Below are 22209 nucleotides of genomic sequence, written 5' to 3' on the forward strand. Positions count from 1 at the left end.
AATTCTTTTCTCAGTTCATACATATACATACATCAATTGTATAAAGCACATCTGTACAGTCTTTGCCCTAATCATTTTTTTCTCTTTTCTTCTTTTACATTTTATTAGGGACTCATACAACTCTTACCACAATCCATACATATACATACATCAATTGTATAAAGCACATCCATACATTCCCTGCCCCAATCATTCTCAAGGCATTTGCTCTCCACTTAAGCCCCTTGCATCAGGTCCTCTTTTTTTCCCCCCTCCCTCCCCATTCCCCCCTCCCTCATATGCCCTTGGTAATTTATACATCGTTATTTTGTCATATCTTGCCCTATCCGGAGTCTCCCTTCCCCCCTTCTCTGCTGTCCCTCTCCCAGGGAAGAGGTCACATGTGGATCCTTGTAATCAGTTCCCCCTTTCCAACCCACTCACCCTCCACTCTCCCAGCATCGTCCCTCACACCCTTGGTCCTGAAGGTATCATCCACCCTGGATTCCCTGTACCTCCAATCCTCATATGCACCAGTGTACAGCCTCTGTCCTATCCAGCCCTGCAAGGTAGAATTCGGATCATGGTACTTGGGGGGAGGAAGCATCCAGGATCTGGGGGAAAGCTGTGTTCTTCATCGATACTACCTCACACCCTAATTAACCCATCTCCTCTCCTAAGCCCCTCTATGAGGGGATCTCCATTGGTCGACACTTGGGCCTTGGGTCTCCACTCTGCACTTCCCCCTTCATTTAATATGATATATATATACATATATACACATACATACACACACTTATATCTTTTTTTTTTTTTTTGCATGATGCCTTATACCTGGTCCCTTGGGCACCTCGTGATTGCACTGGCCGGTGTGCTTCTTCCATGTGGGCTTATTTGCTTCTGAGCTAGGTGGCCGCTTGTTCACCTTCAAGCCTTTAAGACCCCAGACACTATCTCTTTTAATAGCCGGGCACCATCAGCTTTCTTCACCACATTTGCTTATGCACCCACTTGTCTTCAGCGATCCTATCATGGAGGTGTGCAGTCAATGATATGATTTTTTGTTCTTTGATGCCTGGTAACGGATCCCTTTGGGACCACTCGATCACACAGGCTGGTGTGTTCTTCCATGTGGACTTTGTTGCTTCTGAGCTAGATGGCCGCTTGTTTATCTTCAAGCCTTTAAGACCCCAGTCACTATCTCTTTTGATAGCCGGGCACCATCAGCTTTCTTCACCACATTTACTTGTTCACCCACTTTGGCTCCAGCCGTTGTGTCGGGAGAGTGAGCATCATGGAGTTCCAATTTAATAAAAGAAGGTATTCATGCATTGAGGGAGTGTTTGAGTAGTGGCCCAAGGTCCTTCCGCCACCTTAATACTTTTACTTTTTAAAAAAGAAAAAAAATTTTAAAAGAAAGAAAAACTTGTAAATAGATCAAGGTCTGATTTTTGACTCTGGGCATGTCCTTCACTCAAGTTCAATCGGGTGCTATGCTCTGGCCATGAGTCTATCCTTTGCACTCCCTCAGGAGCTCCCTGCTCTGCTGCCCCTGTTGCTCTGCCCCACGCCTTTAGTATTTTGCCTTGGTGTCACAGGGTCAGATCGGGCCAGTGTTGTTCCCTTGTAGGTCCTTGATCAGCAAGGGACGTCCTATCTCATAGTGGGATCAGCCATATGGTCCACTCTGTGCATTGAGCTGTTCGAAGTGGGGATATCATCCTCCTGGCCTATGGCAAGGATGAGCTCCACTCTCTCTTCCTCCCCATTCATTTTCTCCCGTGTGCTCTGGTGAGACATGTCCCTCTCCCCTTCTTCTGGGGGGAGGGGCAATTGTCCATGTAGCTGATATTGGGACAGAGCCCTCACGCCTCTCCACTGGTTCTCCTCTCCATGCCAGCACACTGCATTCCCATCCCAGAACACCAGATATAAGTCTGGTCCCTTTTTCCCTGTGGAGACACAAACAATACCCTCCCCAGCTTAGGTGGGTCAGTGCCCTATTCCCCCACCACATATCTATTTTTTATTTTTTTCCTTTCCTTCTCGCCACCTCCTTTTTAATTGTCTACCATATGTACCCCTGCATTTGGTCTGGCCACTGCCATACTACCTGGACCTCACCCCTGGAGTGTTTGTATACAGTAGCTTTTTTCCTGTGCCACCTTTGCATTTCTGTTTTTTTAAATTTTAATATAAACTTACTTAGCATACTCATGTTATACTTGTCATTTTGTGCTTGGCTTACATTACTTAGTATACTTTCCTCCAGTTCTTCCCATGCGGCGATATGTTTCATGTGTTCATCACTTCTTTTAAGCGATTGTATAGTACTCCATTGTATGTATGTACTGCAGTTTTTCAATCCATTCGTTTGTTGATAGGGATTTGGGTTGTTTCTAATTCCTTGCAATTGTGAACTGTGCCAAAATGAACCAGATGTCTGGTCTTGGTTTGTTTCTTTCCTCTTCTGGGTATATGCCCAATAGGGGGGTTGCTGGGTCGTATGGCAGCTCAATTTCCATCTGTTTTAGAAATCTCCAAATCGGTTTCCATAGTGGCTGTACATACCTACAGGTCCACCAGCAGTGAATGAGCGTTCCTATTTCACCACAACCCCTCCAACACTTGTTGATTTCTGATTTTTTAATTGGGCTATTTTGAAGGTGTTAGGTGGTATCTCATAGTTGTTTTTTTATCATCTTATTGGGGGCTTATACAACTCTTATCACAATCCATAAATCCATTGTGTCATGCACATTTGTACATTTGTTGCCATCATTATTCTCAAAACATTTACTTTCTACTTTGAACCCTTGGTGTCAGCTCCTCATTTTTCTCCTCCCTCCCCACTGCCCATCCCATATAAACCCTTGATAATTTATAAATTATTATTATTTTGTCATATCTTATACATCATAGTTGTTTTAATTTGCATTTCTCTTATGGTTATTGATTGAGAACATTTTATCATATGTTTATTGGCCATTCGGTTTTCAACGTCTGTGAAACTCCTGTTCAGGTCCATTGCCTACCTCCTCAGTGGGCAGTTAGTTTTTCTCTTATTGTAAGCTTGCAAAGTATTGTAGATTTTAGTAAAACGGCCTTTGTCTGATGTGTCATTGCTAAAGATGTTTTCCCAGTTTGTGGGCTTTCTTATTATTCTCTTGGTGAATTTTTTCGATGTACACAGGTGTCTTATCTTCAGTATATCCCACTTGTCAATTTGTGACTCCTCTGTATTTGTATCCTTTCCTATTTCTGATACCCTATATATTCCCTGTGCCAAGGTTCTCAGGTTTGTAGCAATTCCCTCATTAATGGCCCTAATTGTTTGGAGTTTTATCTCAAGGTCTGTGATCCCCCTTGAGTTTACTCTTGTGCATGGAGTGAGGTAAGGGTCTTGATTCATTTTTCTGCAGGTAAAATAACCATTTTTCCAGGACCATTTATTGAAGAGGCCATCTGCTTCCCATTTAATATTTTTGGGCCCTTATCAAGGATCAGTTGCCTGTATGCTGATGTTTTTATTTCTGTGTCTTCAGCTCTTTTCCATTGGTCTGAATATCTGTTGTTATACCAGTAGCACACCGTTTTGACTACTGTGGCTGTAAAATACGTACTAAAGTCAGGCAGATCAAGCCCTCCTACTTTGTACTTCTCCTTGAGGAGTTCTCTGCTAATGCTAGGCTTCTTCCCCCTCCATATCAAGTTGTTAAACAGTTCGTCCAGTTCTTTGAAGAAGGATGGTGGTTTCGTAATGGGATAGCATTGAACTTATATAGTGCCTTGGGCAGAACTGACATCTTTACTATATTGTGTCTGCCAATCCATGAGCATGTGATATTCTTCCATTTGTTGAGGTCACTCTTGATTTCTTGAAGTAGTGTTTTACAATTTTCCTCATACAAATCTTTCAATATTTTTAGTCAGGTATATCCCTAGGTATTTCAATTTGAACTTGGCTATTGTAAAGGGTATTACCTTTTTAATCGTCTCTTCTGTGATCTTGTCTGATGTGTAGAGCAGTCTGATAGACTTCTGTTTGTTCATCTTGTATCCTGCCACTCTTCCATTTTCTTCTATTGCTTCCAACACTCCACTTGTGAAGTTTAGGGGATTTTCAATGTATAAAATCATATCATCTGCAAATAATGATAATTTCATCTCTTCCTTCCCTAGATGAATACCTTTGATGTCTTTCTTTGTCTAATGTGGTCAGTAGTATTTCCAGTACGATGTTAAATAGGAGTGGGGACAGGGGCATCCTTATCTGGTCCCCTTTTTCATTGAAATTGTTTTTGTCATTTCTCCATTAACTACCATGTTGGCTGTTGGTTTTTCATTTATTGCTTGTATAATATTGAGGAATTTTCCTTTTATTCCTATCTTCTTGAGTGTCTTAAAAAGGAATGCGTGTTGGATATTGTCAAATGCTTTATCTACATCTATCGATATTATCGTGTGATTCTTTTCATTTTTCCTGCCAATATGGTGAATAATACTGATGGTCTTTCGTAAATTGGACCATCCCTGTATCCCTGGTATGAATCCCACTTTGTCACAGTGAATTATTTTTGTAATATGCTTTTGTATTCTATTGGCCAGACTTTTGTTAAGGATTTTTGCATCAATTGTCATTAGGCATGTTGTTCTGTAGTTCTCAATTCTTGTGGGATCTTTGCCCGCTTTAGGTATCAGAGCTATACCAGCTTCATATAAAGAGTTTGGGAGTTTTCCATCTTTTTCTATGTTCTGGAAGAGTTTGTGTAGGATTGATGCCAATTCTTCCCTGAATGCTTGGTAGAATTCTCCTGTGAAGCCATCTGGGCCAGGAGATTTTTTTGTTTGGTAATCCCTTAATAACCTTGTCTATTTCTTCCATTGCTATGGGTCTGTTGCGTTTCTTGATATGCATCTGGCATAGTCTAGGGAGGGATTGTGTTTCCAAATATTTGTCCATGTCTTCCAAGTTGTTGAATTCGTTACAGTATAGGCCTTTATAGTACTGTGTAATTGTCCTTTTGATTTCATTAGGGTCCATTGTAATGTATACTTTTTCCTCCCCCATCCTTGCAATTGTCATTTGTTCCTTCCTTTTGTTAGGTTTGCCAGCGGTCTATCAATTCTGTTAATTCTTTCAAAGAACCAACTTTTAGCGGCATTAATTTTTCCATAGTTTTCTTGTTCTCCCTCTCTTGTATCTCAGCTCTGATTTTTATTATACCCATCCTCTTGCTATTAGTAGGGTTGTTTTATTGACTCTGTTCTAATTGGTGTAAGTTTTGTGCCAGCATGTTATCCATGAGTATCTCTTCTTTTTCATGTATGCATTTATTGCTATCAGCCTTCCTCTGATAAATGCCTTTTCTGCATCCCAAAGGTTTTGGTACATCATATTTTTGTTCTCATTGGTTTTTAGAAACTTCTTGATTTCATCTGCTCCATCAATAGATGATGAACAATTTAAGGGCAGGGAACAGTGTGTTTTGATTACACTGTGCACCCATTGCTTCATGGATCCTCCATAAATATCTGTAGAGTGATGGTCTATATTAACACCTATTACCAAGTCAGCACCAATATTGTGTCCAATGCATTGAGTAGCATAGTTGTTAGGTGCTATCGCGTCAGTTCAGATTCAGAGCAACCATATGTAGAAGTGCCCAATCATATACCATCCTCCCAATTGTTCTTGAGTTTGAGCCCATTTGTTGCAGCTAGCATTAGATGATTAAAAATTATGGGTCCGCTTTTTCTGAGAAGATTAAAGTCATTTAGGAAACATTGTCTAACACAGGATCAAAAGCTGGTATCAAAAATGAGAGACAACTACTGGTCTCTATTTATTCAAAGCAAAGGAGAAAGAAGATTTATGGTGAAGTCTACCGGACTACTAGTCTACTTGAATCATGCCCTCAATCTGCTTTGAGACTAAAAGAATTAGATGTTTCCCACCTACCACTAAGGACAGTTTTGATCAGGGACACAATCACCAAAGCCAAATCCACTGCCATTGAGACTTATAGTAACCTTATAAAGATTTTCGAGACTGTACATCTTTAGGGGAACCTCATCTTTCTCCTCCAGTGCAGCTAATGGGTTTGAACCTCTGACCTTGAAGTTAGTAGCCCATTACCTAACCCACAGTACAACCAGTGCTCATTATAGATCCTGATGGAATGGGAGAAAAATGTGGAACATCTTACAAAATCCAGATATATTAAACCAATTGAATATTGGTTTAATTGAGAGAAGAGCACTCTCTGAGACTTTCAGCCTGAGATAGTTGTGTAGTGGTTACACATTGGGTTGTGATCACATAGTTGGCAGTTCAAAACCACCAGCAATTACATGAGGAAGACTAGGCTTTATACCCCATTAAACAATTACAGCCTCAGAAAACCCCAGGGGGTCACTATAAGTCAGCATTGACTTGATGGCAGTGAGTTTGGGTTTGAACTGGCACTACCCCGGGGCCACCTTTCAGTTAAATATCAAACAGATCATAAAGTAAAGAATACCACCCAGAAGAATTCAAACTAAAAACCTCACGGCCATTCTGTAAATGCCAACTCATTGACCCACTTTTTCTCAAGGGGAGCAGCTGGTGGATTCGTACTGTTGCCCTTTCATATCACAGCCCAACTTGTAACCACTAAGCCACCAGGGCTCCTTTCCATGAGTATTATGCTCCTTAAAAAAAAACGTCATCTATGTGGAAGCAATTAGTTAACAATTACCTGACAGCAAAACAGAGAAGACAAGGAGGAAGCGAAACTAGAGTACTGGAATGCAGTTAGCTAGAAGGTTGGCAGGTTGTGACAAATATAATTGATGTCACGGAACAGTGTGGGTAGAAGTTGAACAATGTGTGTAGAAACTGGTCATTTGCTGTGTAAACGTTGAAAGCGCATGAACACATTATTTAAAAGAAAACAAAGCAAACCTAAAGAGTGGATGAAGTAAACAGCCCTGCACTGAGGGAAATATGGCCTTTTTAGTTGGATGATTATAAGCAGATGCTGGCAAGGAATCTGTCTCCTTAAAACAGGGAATTCGTTTCTAGGGAGGATAATCAGTTCATAGAAAGAATAAAGCTCTGACCACATTCAAGTAAAAGGTAATGTTGTCTTTGTCTAGTAACACTTTAAAAAACTAAATTTATACGGCTGCACCGCCCCTCTCCTCCCAACCAAACTCACTGCCATCAAGTTAGTGGTGATTCATAGCAACCCCTTGCCGCTTTCTGAAGACCCTTTCTTTACGGGCCTTCAAAGCCCAGTCTTTCTCCTCCGGAGCTACTGGTGGTTTCCAACTGCTGAGCATGCAGATCACAGCAGAACCTGTAACCAGGACACCACCAGGGCTCCTTTACATGGTTGCAAAAATGGCTTCATCCAGGCATGGAAAATATTATTCTGAAGCCAACACATCAAGGAAAAAACATATTGAGAAGAGAGAATGCCCTTTCTAGTGTTTTAAAAATGAACAGAGTAAATGATACACACATGTTTATTTTTACTTTATGGAAAAAAGAGGCATTCGTTAGAAAGAGATCGAAGAGGAGAAAAAGAGAATAAAGAAGAGGAGGAGGGGCCAGGAGAGGAAGAGAGGTGTGAGGGAAAAGAAACAGTAAGAGACTAAACTAATAATGAAATAGCTATACTCCACCATCCCATTATGAGTCTCAAATATGAACAGAATAAAAATAATCTTGTGTAGAGAAATGTGTTTACTGGAACTCTTTTGGAGACTGTAGAAGTGTATTATTTGACCTCCAGCTCTCAGTTTGTGAAATACAACAAAGGTTATAGAGTTGTAGTGTACATTTTGAGCATGGCATTAGAGGTCCTGAGAATCCAGAGCTTCCAGATCACAACCACATTTTTAAACTGCTTGTTAAAAATATAGTTGTTTTTATTCTGTTTTGTTTTGCTGTTAAAAGCATCAAGTCTTTTGCTATGGGACATCCATATAGAAGGAAAAAAAACAAAACTGACTGTCGACCAAAGTAGAGATATTCCATAGCCCGTGAAAATGGCAGATTTTTTAAAATAGTAGTTAATAAGAAATGCAAAAAGCTGGAAATTTTGTTGCATAGCAGTTTGAGCAGATGGAAAATACTTTTAAAAGTCATCATTGCTTTTGGTAAGTATGATCCTACAGTACTTGAACCTGCATCCTTCAACTAAAAACACCATTACTGAAGAAGGCAAGCAAAAATCTGACAAAAAACCCCAACAGGATCAGCCCTTTATGCAAAATAATTTCCATTAGTATTCTGAAAAGAAACTAAATGAGATCCTTCCCCCCTAGCTATAATGCTTTAAGTTCTCTCATTGCAATCTTTTAAAGAAGAGAGATCTGTATTCATTGCCTTCAATCTTTACCTTTCCAAACTTTTTTTCTTCTACACTTCACTGAAAGTACTCCTTAACAACATTATCAGTTATTCCACTTTGTTTAAGCCCTTGCCCATCCTCAGGATTTGTCAATTGATTGGATTTAGCAGCTGCGTTTGACACGGTCTAGAACATTTTATCCCTGAAACGTTGCCCCCAATTGGGTTCTTGGACATTCCATACTGGGTTTCATTCTTACCTGACTCAGTGCCATAGAGTCGATGCTGACTCAGGACTACCTAGACCAGGGGTCCTCAAACTAACGGCCCGCGGGCGGCCCGCCAAGGACATTTATCCGGCCCGCCATGTGTTTTTTCCCGTTTTGGTTTTTTACTTCAAAATAAGGTATGTGCAGTGGGGCCGGTGCACTCGGAGCTGTTGGAATGTGAGAGCGGACAGGAACCTGGTAGCACTATGTCTTTCTGCAGCTTCTCCGGGGGCGAGGTTGTCCAGAATCACTTTGAACCTGCTGTCTCCTTGTGTGCCAAGTGCAGCTACGACCTGCTCTCCAGCTGCTCCAAGTAGGAGCAATCATCGCCATGGCCAGCCGCCACGGAGACCATCCACGATGACAGCGTGGCCAAGTGGCCCGAGCGCAATCAGCCTGATGTTTTTAAGGTGTCCTGCGGTAAATGCGGCCACGGGCTTGGCCACGAGTTCCTCAATGATGGCCCCCAGCGGGGAAGTCCCGCTTCTGAATATTCAGCAGGTCCCTGAAGTAAAGGCAACAAATCTGTCTCCCGGGGAAGTAAGCAGGCAGTCCAACCCCAAGCAGCCACAGGCATTGATCACCCCCGCTTTAGAACTACAGCCTACTGACCTTCAGGAAGGGAGGGCTGGATGGAGTGGGGTGGGCAGTGTTTCTTGACAACCCTACCCCCTGTGCCAGGATGGGGCCCAGGGCTGGTTCATCTTGGCCTCTGAGGCTCGAGGCTGGGACTCTGGTCTCAGGGTGTCTGTGTCTTGAAAGACATAACACCCTTGGCTTCTCTCCTCAGGCTGGCGGCCCCTCCCTGCCTGTCTGGTCTCATGCCTATGAGCCCCAATTCCTAAAGGGGCTCCAGCCCTCACCAGGGCCCATGCTGACCCCCTAAGTTGTGTGAGCAGATGCAACCATTACAAGGCCATGTCCCAGTCAGAGGCTCCAGCCCAGTCACTGCATGAATCGCTCTGGTCAAGTCCTTCCAGGCTCAGCAGGGCACTGATGGTCTGTGACCTGCTGGGGCATGCAGGCCCATGGCACAACCCCTGAGTCCCAGGTCTCCGTCTGTGTGGGAGAGCAGCCACTGATCCATGGTCTTCCTATCAGTACCCGGTGGGGCCTGAGAGGTCTTGTCCCACAGTCTGTACCTGCCAAGCCTGCCCCAGGAGAGTCCGTCCAGAGCTCCTGGTGGCGGCTTCACCCTCTCCCCGCCTCACCCTCTCCAAGTTTCTGAACTGATCGATGGAAACTAATAATGCAAAGAGACCCAGCAGGCTGCCGTGTCCTTGACTAGGTCTGTCTCCACCCTTAAAAAAATGTGCAGTGTGCATAGGAACTTGTTTATAGTTTGTTTTTAACTTATAGTCCGGCCCTCCAATGGTCTGAGGGACAGTGAACTGGCCGCCTGTTTAAAAAATGTGAGGACCCCTGACCTAGACCATGACTTTCCAATCACACCAAACTCCCTGCCATCTAGTCCCTGCTGGTTTACACAGCCCCTTAGGGGTTTCTAGGGCTTTAACTATTTACAGGAGTAGAAAGCCCTGCCTTTCTTTAGTGGAGTGGCTGGTGGTTTTGAACTATGGACCTTGCAGAGTGCAGCTCCACTCATAACAACTATGCCACCAGGACTCCTTCTTGTCTTATCTCCCTGGCTTCTCCTTATTTTCCATTGTCTCCTTGATTTGGAGAGTACTAGATCTCAGTCCTTGGCCTTATCTATACTATGCCTTCTCATTGCCAAGTACTCACCCCAGCGAGTGAATTCTGACTCACAGTGACCCTATAGGACAGGGTAGAACTATCCTGTGAGCTTCTAAGAAAGTAACTCATAAGGAAGTAGAAAGCCCCATCTTTCTCCCACGGGGGGGGGGGGGAGCTGATCTAGCAGTTAGCATAACCACTATGCCACCAGGTTTTAGGTTAATCCCATGAATTTGAATACTATCTATATGCTGATTATTTCCAAATTTCTATCCATAGTTCTGGTCTTTCTCCTGATCTTGAGTCTAGAATCCAATTGCCACTCATTGTCTCCACTTGGATTGTTAGTAGGCGCCTCCAGCTTAACACACAAAACTGAACTCATTGATCATCATTTACAGGCCCCACAAATAACTGGTGTAGGAGCTAAGGGTTGGATTGTGATCTGAAAGTTCGGCAGTTTGAAACCACCAGGAGAAAGATTGGGCTTTCTACTCCCGTAAGCATTTACAGTGTCAGAAGCCCACAGGGGGTCACTATGAGTCAGCATCGATTGATGGCAGTGAGTTTGATTATGAATTTTACCCATGTCAAATACTGAACCATCTAAAAATAAAAAAATAAAATTATTTTTTTTGGAAAAATGCAATGTCGACGAAAAGCAGAAAGATGAATAACAATAAAAGGGAAAGGGAAAAAGTGCAGCAGCATCCTCCAGTACCCTACATTCAATTTGTCATTAAATGCTGTTAACATCTCCTCTATTATCAACTTGGTTCAGTTACTATTAGGTTATTTTCAAATGTAAGTTATCTAATGTTATTCTGCTTACAACTCTGCAATAACTTCCCATGTCCTTAGAAATAAATTGTAAATATACTCCTACAGACTACATTTTGCCTGAGACAGTGTTGGTCCACTATTAGAATTCTCATTGTCCACGTGGGAGATCAATTCCTGGGCAATGACCAGAAGGTCAGGAACAGTTCCTCGCCATCTGTGAGTGGAGGCTTGTGTGTTGCTACGAAGTTTCAGTTGCGATAGGTTTCAGTGGTGCTTCTTTACCAAGACAGACTAGAGGTGACCTACTTCTGATTATCAGCCAATGAAACCCCTATGTATCACAACAGTCCCATGTACAACCAATCACAGAGATGATGGGGTCTAGGCAGCATGCTGATACATTGTAAGTGACTTCATCCTGGGTCAGGATGGTTTGTTCAAAAATCACTGAGTGCTCAGTTGCTTACTGAAAGGTCAGTGGGTGAAACCCATCAGCCTCATGGGTGAGAAAAAGATGTGGTAGTCCACTTCCCACAAGATCACAGTTTGGAAACTCGAGGGGCAGTTGGTCACAAGTCAATTCCAACTCATAGAGCCCCATAGTGACTTTATTTATTTATTTATTTATTTTGTATTACTTCTCCCATGAAGGGAGATTCTTCAAGTGACACATTGCCTCACTTCAGTGCGATATCTAGTGTCACTTTCCTGGGCCACTCTTACCTAAAACAAAACCTCATAACTATAATGTTAGCCTGTTTTACACTTTCTTTATAGAACTTATAACTATCTCTAGTATGAGGGCAAGTAATTTGTCTTGTTCACTGTTGTATTCCAACAGTGCCTGACAAACGAGATTCCAGAAATTGTTTTCTAATGATTTAATGAAATATTTAAATGTGTTCATTAAAATTAGTTTCCACAATTGATGGTACTATATGTAATAAAACCCAAATTCCAAACTTGTTGCCCTCAAGTTGATTCTGACTCACAGTGACCTTGTAGAACAACATCAAACAGCCTCAAAAGTTTCCAAAGCTGAAATCTTGATTGCAGTGGACAGCCCATTATTTCTCCTGTGAAGCTGTGTATTTGAACCATGAAACTTTTAGTTAGCAGTCAAGGGCTTAACAACTGCACCACCAGGGTTCCTACCTTAACGGCATGAAAGAGCGTCATGGTAGAATAACCTTGGAGAAAGTTAAATGTTGCTAGTGTTCATTTCAGGAGCTTTGGTGGCATATTAAATTTGCCATTGGGCTGCTAACTGCAAGGTCAGCAATATGAACCTACCAGTCACTCCTTGAGAGAAAGATGAGAATTTAAGGATTTGCAGCCTTAGAAAAACAAAGGGACAGTTCTACTCTGGCTGATAGGGGTGGATATGAAATCATAATTGACTTGGTTGCAATAATGTTTTTCTTGAGTTGGTTATTCATTTCCCTCCTCATCTGCCAGTTCTGTATACTATGATGGCTGTTATGTTACTGTGATGCTGGAAGCAATGCCGTCTGTCTTTCAAATACCAACAGGGTCACCCTAGTGAACAGATTTCAGCGGAGTTTCAAGACTGAGAGAGAACTAGCAAGAAAGAATAAGATATCCACTTCAAAGGAATCAGTCACTTAAAACCTTATGGATAGTAATGGAACATTGTCAGATATAATGCTGGAAGACGGGCCTCTTGGGTTGGAAGGCAATCAAAATATGACTAAAGAAGAGCTGCTTTCTCAGAGTGGAGTCAACCATTATTCATGGAGCAAAGATTCCAGGATCTTCATTGGCTGATGGGGCATGACTCACAATGAGAAGGAACAACTGCAAGCACCCACTAGCAGTTAGGATTTTGGATGCACAAAAGATGAATCTAGAAAAATTGGAACACATTAAAAACTGAAATCAAACATATAAATATTGATATCTTAGGTATTAATGACCTGAAATGGACTGGTATTTGTCATCTTGAGTTGGATAAACATGGTTTACAATGGTCAGGAATGACGAATTCATTGTCAAAAGGGACATAGTAAAATTTTCTTTTCTTTTTAGTAGGTACCATTTATTTAATTATTTATTTAACAGTGTTTTTTGGCATATACTTCATGTATCATGCAATTCAATAGTTTAAATATATTTTTAAATTGGCAATCATCACCACAATGGATTCTAGAACATTTTCTTCATTCTCGTACCCATTATTATGAGTTACCTCTTACTCCCCTGCCATAACTCCAAGGCACGATTAACCTAGTCACTGTCTGTATGGCTTTACCTATCCTGGATTTCATATAAAGAAAATAATATTTTAAAAACCCAACAATGGCAACAAAATAGAACACATAAAAACCTTGATCCAATAGAAAGAAGAAAATACTAGAATCTAGAAAAAGTTAAATATGGTTCTAAAGGGAAAACAAATGATAATATGTTAAATTTTAACCTAATAATAGCTTCAGTAATCTAATTTACAATGCACTCTGTCAGAGGGCAAGACTACTCACATCCTTGGTCAATGGTCCAAGGGAGTTCAATGGAGGCTTAATCCACGTGGGGCCGCTGAGAATGGATTTGGGGCCTTCACTGTCATCTACTGCCTCCATAACCAAAGCAGTTTTTGAGTACAATGTAATCTGTGATAGGATAATATCTATCTGCCTACCGGGAAGACCAGATAAGACATTATTATTCAAAGTTATGCAGCACTCACTAAAGCTAAGCATAAAATGACAAATTCTACAAAACGCTTCAAGCAAGATGCATCGACAATTATTGATGATTGGAATGAAAAAAAATTGTAAGCAAAGAGGAAGGATTAGTAATTAGAAAATACAGTGGCCTTGGAGATTGCATGTTAAAATGTTGCAAGAACAACTTCTTCATCGCAAATCCCTTTTATTCAACAACACAAAGGGCAGCTATACTTGTGGACCTCACCAGATGGAATATAGAGGAAAGAAATTTGACTGTATCTGTGAGAAGAGAGGATGGAAAAGCCCAACATCATGAGCCAAAACAAGGCCAGAGGCCTACTATGAAACAAATCATCAAATTCAGGATGAAGCGAAAGAAAATTAAAACAAGTCCATGAGAGCCAATATACAACCTTGAATTTAGACACCACCTCAAGAGCAAATTTGACAAACTGAACATTGATGACCAAAGACCAAATGAGTGGTGGGATGGCATTGAGAAGTATACAAGAAAGCAAGGAGTCACAAGAGGCTCTTGAATGTAGAGTAGCTAACGGAGACAGACCATTTTAAAAGCCACTGGAAGAATACAAAGCAAAGCATTATAGTAAAGTGTGCAAAGATCACGAGCTAAAAAAAAAAAACCAAAGGGAAAATCAAGCTCAGCATATCTCAAATAGAAGGAATTGGAGAATAATTCAAGCATTGAGTGGCTCTACTGACAAACTGAAGAGAGTTTGAAGTTATTAAAGATTACACTTTACTCGGATGAGCAGTCAATGCTCAAGGAAGCAGCCATGAAAAAATGAAACGAGCATATGTGCTACACAAGGCCTTTGTAGTGTCAGAGAGCAAAGGTGCCGCTTTCAGAATTACAGTGCTCCTGGTCAAAGCACTTGCATTTGCAATGATGTGAGAACTGCACAACGCATATGGAAGACCAGAGAAACATGCATGCATTTGCATTATGTTCTTGGTGAAGAATATTAAATGTACCATGGACTCATCACCAGACGAACAAATGAATCTGTCTTGGAAGAAATACAGCAAGAATGCTCTTTAGAATACAGAATGGTCAGAGTTTGTCTCAAGTATTTTGGACAGGTGATCAGGAGAAGCCGGTCCCTAGAAAAGAACACCAAGCTTGGAAAAGTAGAGGGTTAGCCAAAAAGAGGAAGACCCTCAATGAGATGATTTGCCCAGTAACTGCAATGGTGTGCTCAAACATTACAATTATGAGGATGGTGCCGGATAGAGCCAGTGTTACATAGGCTTGTGATGAGTTAGAGCAGATCCAATGACATCTAACAATTGTTCATTTTGTATTTTTGTTAAGTATTGAAGGAGTGGGGTACACTTTCTTATTCACTTTTTGGTGTGGTTACATAAAGTGAATGTTTTGGTCGTAAACAAATATTTAAGAGCATCTAGTAGTGATTATACTACCCCAAGGTCAGCAGTTCAAAACCATCTGTCTGTATGTTCACTATGAGTCGGCATTGATGTGATGGCATTGAGTTTGGGGGCAGGGGTGGTTGAAGAAAGGAAAAGGGGTATTGAACAAAAGGGATTGTGTTTTGCTACTTCCAGAGATTTCCTGAGACATGGAACCTTCAAGATAGATCACTTTTATCTGTTTTAAGAGACGTTTTCTAATTGATAACCTTAGAGGATTCTGAAAAGTTTTGTGAAAGGTCTGATGGTAATTAGCTAGATGACATTTATAACCTACTAAAGTTCTGAAATGTAAAAACCAGGGGGAAATTCTGAAATGTCTAAATAGATTTACGTAGTAAACCTGGTTGTTGTGTAAGATTTATTTAGCACATTTTGCTAATATCAGTAAACTATGTTAGTATGCCATTTTGGCAGGGACAATATCATCATGTTTTATGTATTGGATATTAAGTAATATTTGTTACATAGATCTCACCCATGTTTCATGTGCACATAATGATTTTTTCATTCAGAATGCACCTAAATTTCTTAATGTGTTTTCTGGAAATGACTAATACCACTTGAGCAGTGACAAGCATGAAACATCAGTGTGATTCAAAGCCCTTTGGGGTTTGAAAGAACACATAGCTATTTTCCACATTCTTTTTAAAATAATCATTTTATTGGGGGCTCACAACTTTTATCACAATCTATACATACATCAGTTGTATAAAGCACCTTTGTATATCCGTTACCCTCATGTTTCTCAAAACATTTGCTCTCTATGTAAGCCCCTGGCATCTACTCCTCATATTTCCCCTCCCTTACCACTCCCCACTCCCTCATGAACCCTTAATAATTTATAAATTATTATTTTGTCATATCTTACACTGCCCAACATCTTCCTTCACCCACTTTTCTGTTGTCTATCCCCCAGGGAGGAGGTTATATGTAGATCCTTATAATCAGTTCCCCCTTTTTACCGCACCCTCCCTCCATCCTCACTATATCACCACTCTCACCACTGGTCCTGAAGAGATCATCTGTCCTGAATTCCCTGTGTTTCCAGTTCTTATCTGTACCAGCATACATTCTCTGGTCCAGCCAGCTTCGTAAGGTCGAATTGGGATCATGACAGTGGGTGGGGAGGAGGCATTTAGGAACTAGAGGAAAGTTGTATGTTTCATCGTTGATACCCTGCACCCTGACTGGCTTATCTCCTCCCTGTGACCCTTCCATAAGGGGATGTCCAGTTATCTACAGATGGGCTTTGGGTCCCCACTCCGCACTCCTCCTCATTCACAATGAGATGATTTTTCATTCTTTGATGCCTGATACCTGATCCCGTCGACACCTCGTGGTCACACAGGCTGGTGTGCTTCTTCCATGTGGACCTTGTTGCTTTCTAGCTAGTTTGGCCGCTTGTTTGCCTTCAAGCCTTTAAGACCCCAGACACTATATCTTTTGATAGCCTGGCTCCATCAGCTTTCTTCACATTTGCTTATGCACTCGCTTTGTCTTCAGCGATCGTGTCAGGAAGATGAGCATCATGGAATGCCAGTTTAATAGAACAAAGTATTATTGCATTGAGGGAGTACTTGAGTGAAGGCCCAATGTCCACCTGCTACCTTAATATCAAGCCTATAAATATTTGCACATAAATCTATTTACCCATCCTCATATATAAATTGATTTATAAAAATGCATACTTTTATTTAGACTTCTATAAATGCCATTTGCCTCCTAGCTGTTTCTTCTATTTCCTTTTACTTTCCTCATGCCCCACTATCATGTGCAGCCTTCATTTGGGTTGTAGTAATTCCTCTCAGTTACATTATCCTTGGTCACACCCTACCAGGCCTCCTACACCCTCTTCACCACCAATTTGGGATCACTTGTTGTTCCCTTGACCCTGGGTTTGTTAACACCACTTCCTTTCCCCCCACCTTCCCCTCTCCCATGTTCCCCTGGAAATGTTGGCCCCATTGTTTTCTCCTCCAGAGTGTTCATCCAGCCTATCTTATTTAGACAGACCTGTGGAGATAGCTCCACATTCTTTCTAAGCTACTCTCCTAAAAGAAAGTATTTATTATCTCTTACCTCCATTAGATTTTGTTCACCATCAAATTCTAGGCTGATTGTATTCTTATCGGGCTATGCAGTACTGGGCTCACTCAGCATGCTGTCAGGTTTTAGGATCTGGCATGTTCAAGAGACACTACTGATGATGCTAAGTCATGGGTATACTCCAGAAGCTATGAATAGGCATTTGTACAAAAGGATTAGTTATGCAGGAAGTCAATGTTCTTGAGTCACATCCTGGTACCAAGGAGGAAGCAGTGGCAGAATGCTTTGTATGAGATAAAATTGAGCTTCACAAAAGTGGGATTAGTTGAAAGGTACCAGTAGATGGTGAAGGAGCTCTGATGGCACAGTAAGTTAAACATTGGGCTTGTAACCACCAGCTACTATGTTACATAAAGGTGAGGATATCTGCTCCCATAACAGTTTACAGTATGAGAAAAACCCATGGAGCAATTGTATGCTATCCTCTAGGGCAGTGGTTCTCAACCTGTGGGTCGCGATCCCTTTGGGGGGTTGAACAACCCTTTCACAGGGGTCACCCGATTCAAAACAGTAGCAAAATGACAATGATGAAGTAGCAACCAAAATAATTTTATGGTTGGGGGGTCACCGCCACATGGGGAACTGTATTAAAGGGTTGTGGCATAAGGAAGGTTGAGAAGCACTGCTCTAGGGCTACTATGAAGCAGAATTGAGTAGCTAACGGAGGGTCTTGTCGTTTGGAATGGATGGTGAAAGGACTAGGGCTCTAGATCAAGGGGAGGTTCTCTTTCCTTTCTTAAGTTGTATGACCTTGAGCAATTTGCTTAACATTTTGAGCCTTATTTGTCTCATTTACAATTTTTGAGTAATAGTACAATTAGGATGTTCCTTAGAATTAAGAATGGCAAGATTTCATCTCCTCAAAAGGACATCATGATTGGTCAAGCTGAGGGTTGGCAAAAAAGAGGCAGACCTTTGATAAGATGAATGTTGTGCAGCAGTGGGCTCCAACATAACATGGTGAAGATGGCGAAGGTCATGCAGTGGGGCATTCTGTTGTCCATAGAGTCCCTGTGAGTCAGAGCTGACTAGATAGTACCTAACAACAACAACAACAGTAATAGTACTTAGACCTCAAGTTTTGTGAGTCTTAAGTGGGATAATCCATGTAAAGATGCTGGCATGACACCAATGAATAAACTGCACTCTATTGTTACTTTTTTAAAGTTACCTGGCAGAACTGGGGCTAGAGCCAAGTCTCTGCATGCATGACTCCTCAAGACCATATCCATCTATCAGTTCACCTGCAGGCCACATTTCAGCCTTTGCAATCCCACTGATTTTTTTCAAGTTTCATTTTTCCCTCATTTTCTTTTTTCCAAACCCCTTTCCAATGATTTCAGCTGATATTTTTAGAAACTTTAAATAATATGAATGGAAAATATTAAATGTTACACTCTTATTCCTGAAGATAACAGAAATCATTATAATGCAATTTTTTAGATGACTCTTTAATGACATTACAAAACTGTAAGCTTTCCTAATTAATTGTGATTTGTCTCTGTGACTTGGTCACCATCTTTAAAAACAAAGAAAACAAGAACCCTGTTATAGGGGATGTGAATCTATGTTTTGTTTTGTTATTGTTGTTGAATGGATTTTTCCCTTTTGTTTGTTTCTTGTTATTGTTTTGTATGATTTTCTCTATATGCAATCCAGAATAGGTAACATCTTATAGAGACAGCACCTGGACACATAATTACCTAGGGGCATGGCAGTGGAGGTTGGGCGGGAAGAACAAAAACAAAAAACAAAATCATTGCCATTGAGTCAAGCCAATGCTGACTCATAAGGAACCTAAAGGACAGGGTAGAACTACCCCTGTCCGTTTCCAAGACTGTAACTCTCTATGGGAGAAAAAAGCCCCATCTTTCCCCCAAGGAGAGGCTGGTGGTTTTGAACAGTTATCCTTGCAGGTTGCAGGCCTATCCACAACCACTATGCCAGCAGGTCGCCTACGAGGGTACAATGGGGAGCTAACAACTATGAATACAAGAAAGAAGAAAATGTTCTGAAATTTGTGATGATTGCATAACTTTTCTTAATATAATCAAACTATGCGAATTGTATGCCGATTGTTGTTTTTTTTAAGGATGCTGGCTATTTCAGATACTTTGGAAGATTATTTTTGGGTTTGGGTTGAAGTTTTATTGAGATAAAGAAGAGCCGTTTCGGAAACAACACATTATACATGTCATATTTTAGACTTGCACCTCTCCTCTGTTGCTCGAGTCTTTTTTCTGTCCCCTTAGTGTGGCTTGTTCTAGCTACAGGCCCCCGTACAAATCACATTACGTCTGTAAGCACCAATTCTATTGTTTGCCTAAAACACCAAACAACCTCCACCCTAAAAAACCCCCAAAACTACAAATTATTCTTGGGAAGAAGTGATTAGTAAACCATGAAAAGCCAACTGAATGCAAGATATTATTGTTATCAAGACAATGATCAAAAAAGCCTAACTGCAAGGTCCAAAATTCGAAACCACCAGACTATCTTTGAGAGAAAGGCGGGGCTTTCAACTCGTGTTCAGAACTGCAGGGGCATTTCTACCCTGTCCTAGAGGGTCCCGATGAGTCCGCATCGACTGGATGGCAGGGAATTTGCTTTGATTTGCATGGAGCAGCAAGAATGTGAAAGCGGGAGATGAATCACAGGTGCCCCATTACCAGCAGATTGCCAGTGGTCGAAATTGACTCATGATTGACCTTGAGTTCTCATTTGCCTTGAAGCAAATTAGTGATAATGCCCGGACAAAAACTCACGTCGAAACGTATACGGTTGTGCTTATTATTATAACAAATGCTTCAGCTGTACACCAGTTCTTCTTGCCAGAGATTAATTAGCCCTGTCCGTTTTCAAAACAGCCTTGCTATGACTCTAAATTTGCTTTCCACGCCTTTTAGTTCCACGTTTACTCCGCTTATCTTGTGAAGTGAAGCACCTGTGGCTTGGATGCTCTCTGGCTCTATCAGAAATGCCTATCCGCTTTCAGTGTGGAGCGTGAGAGAAGGAAGAAAGTCAGCGTGTTCTAGTTAGTGTTCCTGAAGTGGAGAGGGATGGGAGGGCCTGGGATAGCTGCTTGTGATAATTCATTTCTTGAGAAGCTATGTTGGTAAGTACCTGGAATTTCTCCAGAAATGCAAGCATTATCCCAGCCGACTCATTAGAGTGAGGGGATTAGGTAGCAGGACTTGGAGGAAGTGGTGGAGAAGGCTGAAAAGAGAAACGAGCTTCCAGTTTGCCATTGTCAAGGAAATCTGCAGTGGGCAACTGGGCCTAAGCACCAGTATTGTGTGAAGATGAACCAGAAAGCTGCCCTCCCAATTAGGAATGCCAGTGGTAGAGGGAATCAACACGCATTCCGGTACCAAATTGTTTGGATCCCATTCAAGTTTTTACATTTAGGGTTTGCTTGACTTGAAGGAAATTGCTTAACTTATCTACGGCTCCAATTCTAATCTTTAACATACCAATAAAATTAGTACACACATCCAAGGCTGACAGAGGTCATGCATACAAGGTGTTTAGCTCACAACAGTGCCAGGGATGCTGTGACTGTTGAATAAATGGTGGTGTTAGGTCCCATTGAGTCAATTTTGACTCATAGTGAGTCCATACGAAGAGTAGGGTTTCCTCGGTTATAATCTTCACAGGAGCTGCACCCCCGGTCTTTCTAATGTCGGTGCAATCAACGGCCTTATGGTTGGGAGCCTAGTGCATGCCTGGTGGCCCACCAAGACTCCTCTGAATACATGATAGGAAATATGAGTAGAGTATTACTTGAAACCTGATGACTGCTGTCATGAGGACATTGTCACTTGCATTTTGTATCTTACACCAATTTGGCTGATATACTATCTGAACAAAAATAGGTGCTCAGTAACTATCTATGGAATAATGAATCTGCCAAAAGGGGTTGTGAAGAACTGGGTGGTGGGGTTGATCATTTGGGTGGGGGTTGCCAATAGATTACAGAAGGTTGGAGTTTATTTCTGGCAAGATTATGCAAGGCTGACTCTTCACAACAACAGCCATGTCTTGTTAGTAAGTGGCAAGGGCCTAGGAGACCTGGTTTAGATCATAGAGATAAGAATGGCTTTAGGCCTCACACTTAATCATCACCCCCAAATAAGAACAACTAGTACTTATCATATACTCCTGTCTATCCCGCCCCATGAAGTGATCACTGAAGATAAGGAAGGCCTAGCAAAGTGTGGTGAAGAAAGCAGATGGTGCATAACTAACAGAAAGAATAGCATCTAGGGTCGAAAAGGCATTGGAGCTGAAATTCTGTATCTATAAAGCTGCAGATGACAGGGAAAGCCCCAAACCCCTTGCAAGGTCTCCCATGAGGATTAAGTCACCAATAAATGCCTTCTGACCATGGCCCAGAGATGGGAAAGAACTTGTTACCAAGCAGAGTACACTGCAGGATGGATCACTACAATTGTAGTGAGGTCCAAATGTGACACATTGATCTCCCTCTTGACCCAACGGATAATTGTTCCAGTTTCGAATGTGCTCTGCTTTGTTTTCGGTTGAGATTTTTCTCTGTTTCATTGTGTCATTGTTGTTGGGCCACTTGTATTCTGTCTTAATTTTGTATGATTTTCTGTATATGATCAGGCAAACCTGTAGAGACAACTGGATCAATGGATTCCAAGAGACAAGACAGGGGAGGTGGATGGGAAAATGGAAGCTAACAACAGTGAGTGTAAGGAAGAAGAAGTGTCTTGGAACTGATTGTGATTATGGTTATGTAACTCTTACAAATGAGATTGAACTATTGAGATGTATATAAGTTGTATGTCTGCAAACTTGTTTAAAATAATTTTTAAAGAGAGGAGCCTGGTTTAGAGTTATCACTCTATTATCAATA

The sequence above is a fragment of the Tenrec ecaudatus genome, chromosome X, assembly GCF_050624435.1.
Source record: "Tenrec ecaudatus isolate mTenEca1 chromosome X, mTenEca1.hap1, whole genome shotgun sequence".
In the NCBI taxonomy this organism is placed as follows: domain Eukaryota; kingdom Metazoa; phylum Chordata; class Mammalia; order Afrosoricida; family Tenrecidae; genus Tenrec; species Tenrec ecaudatus.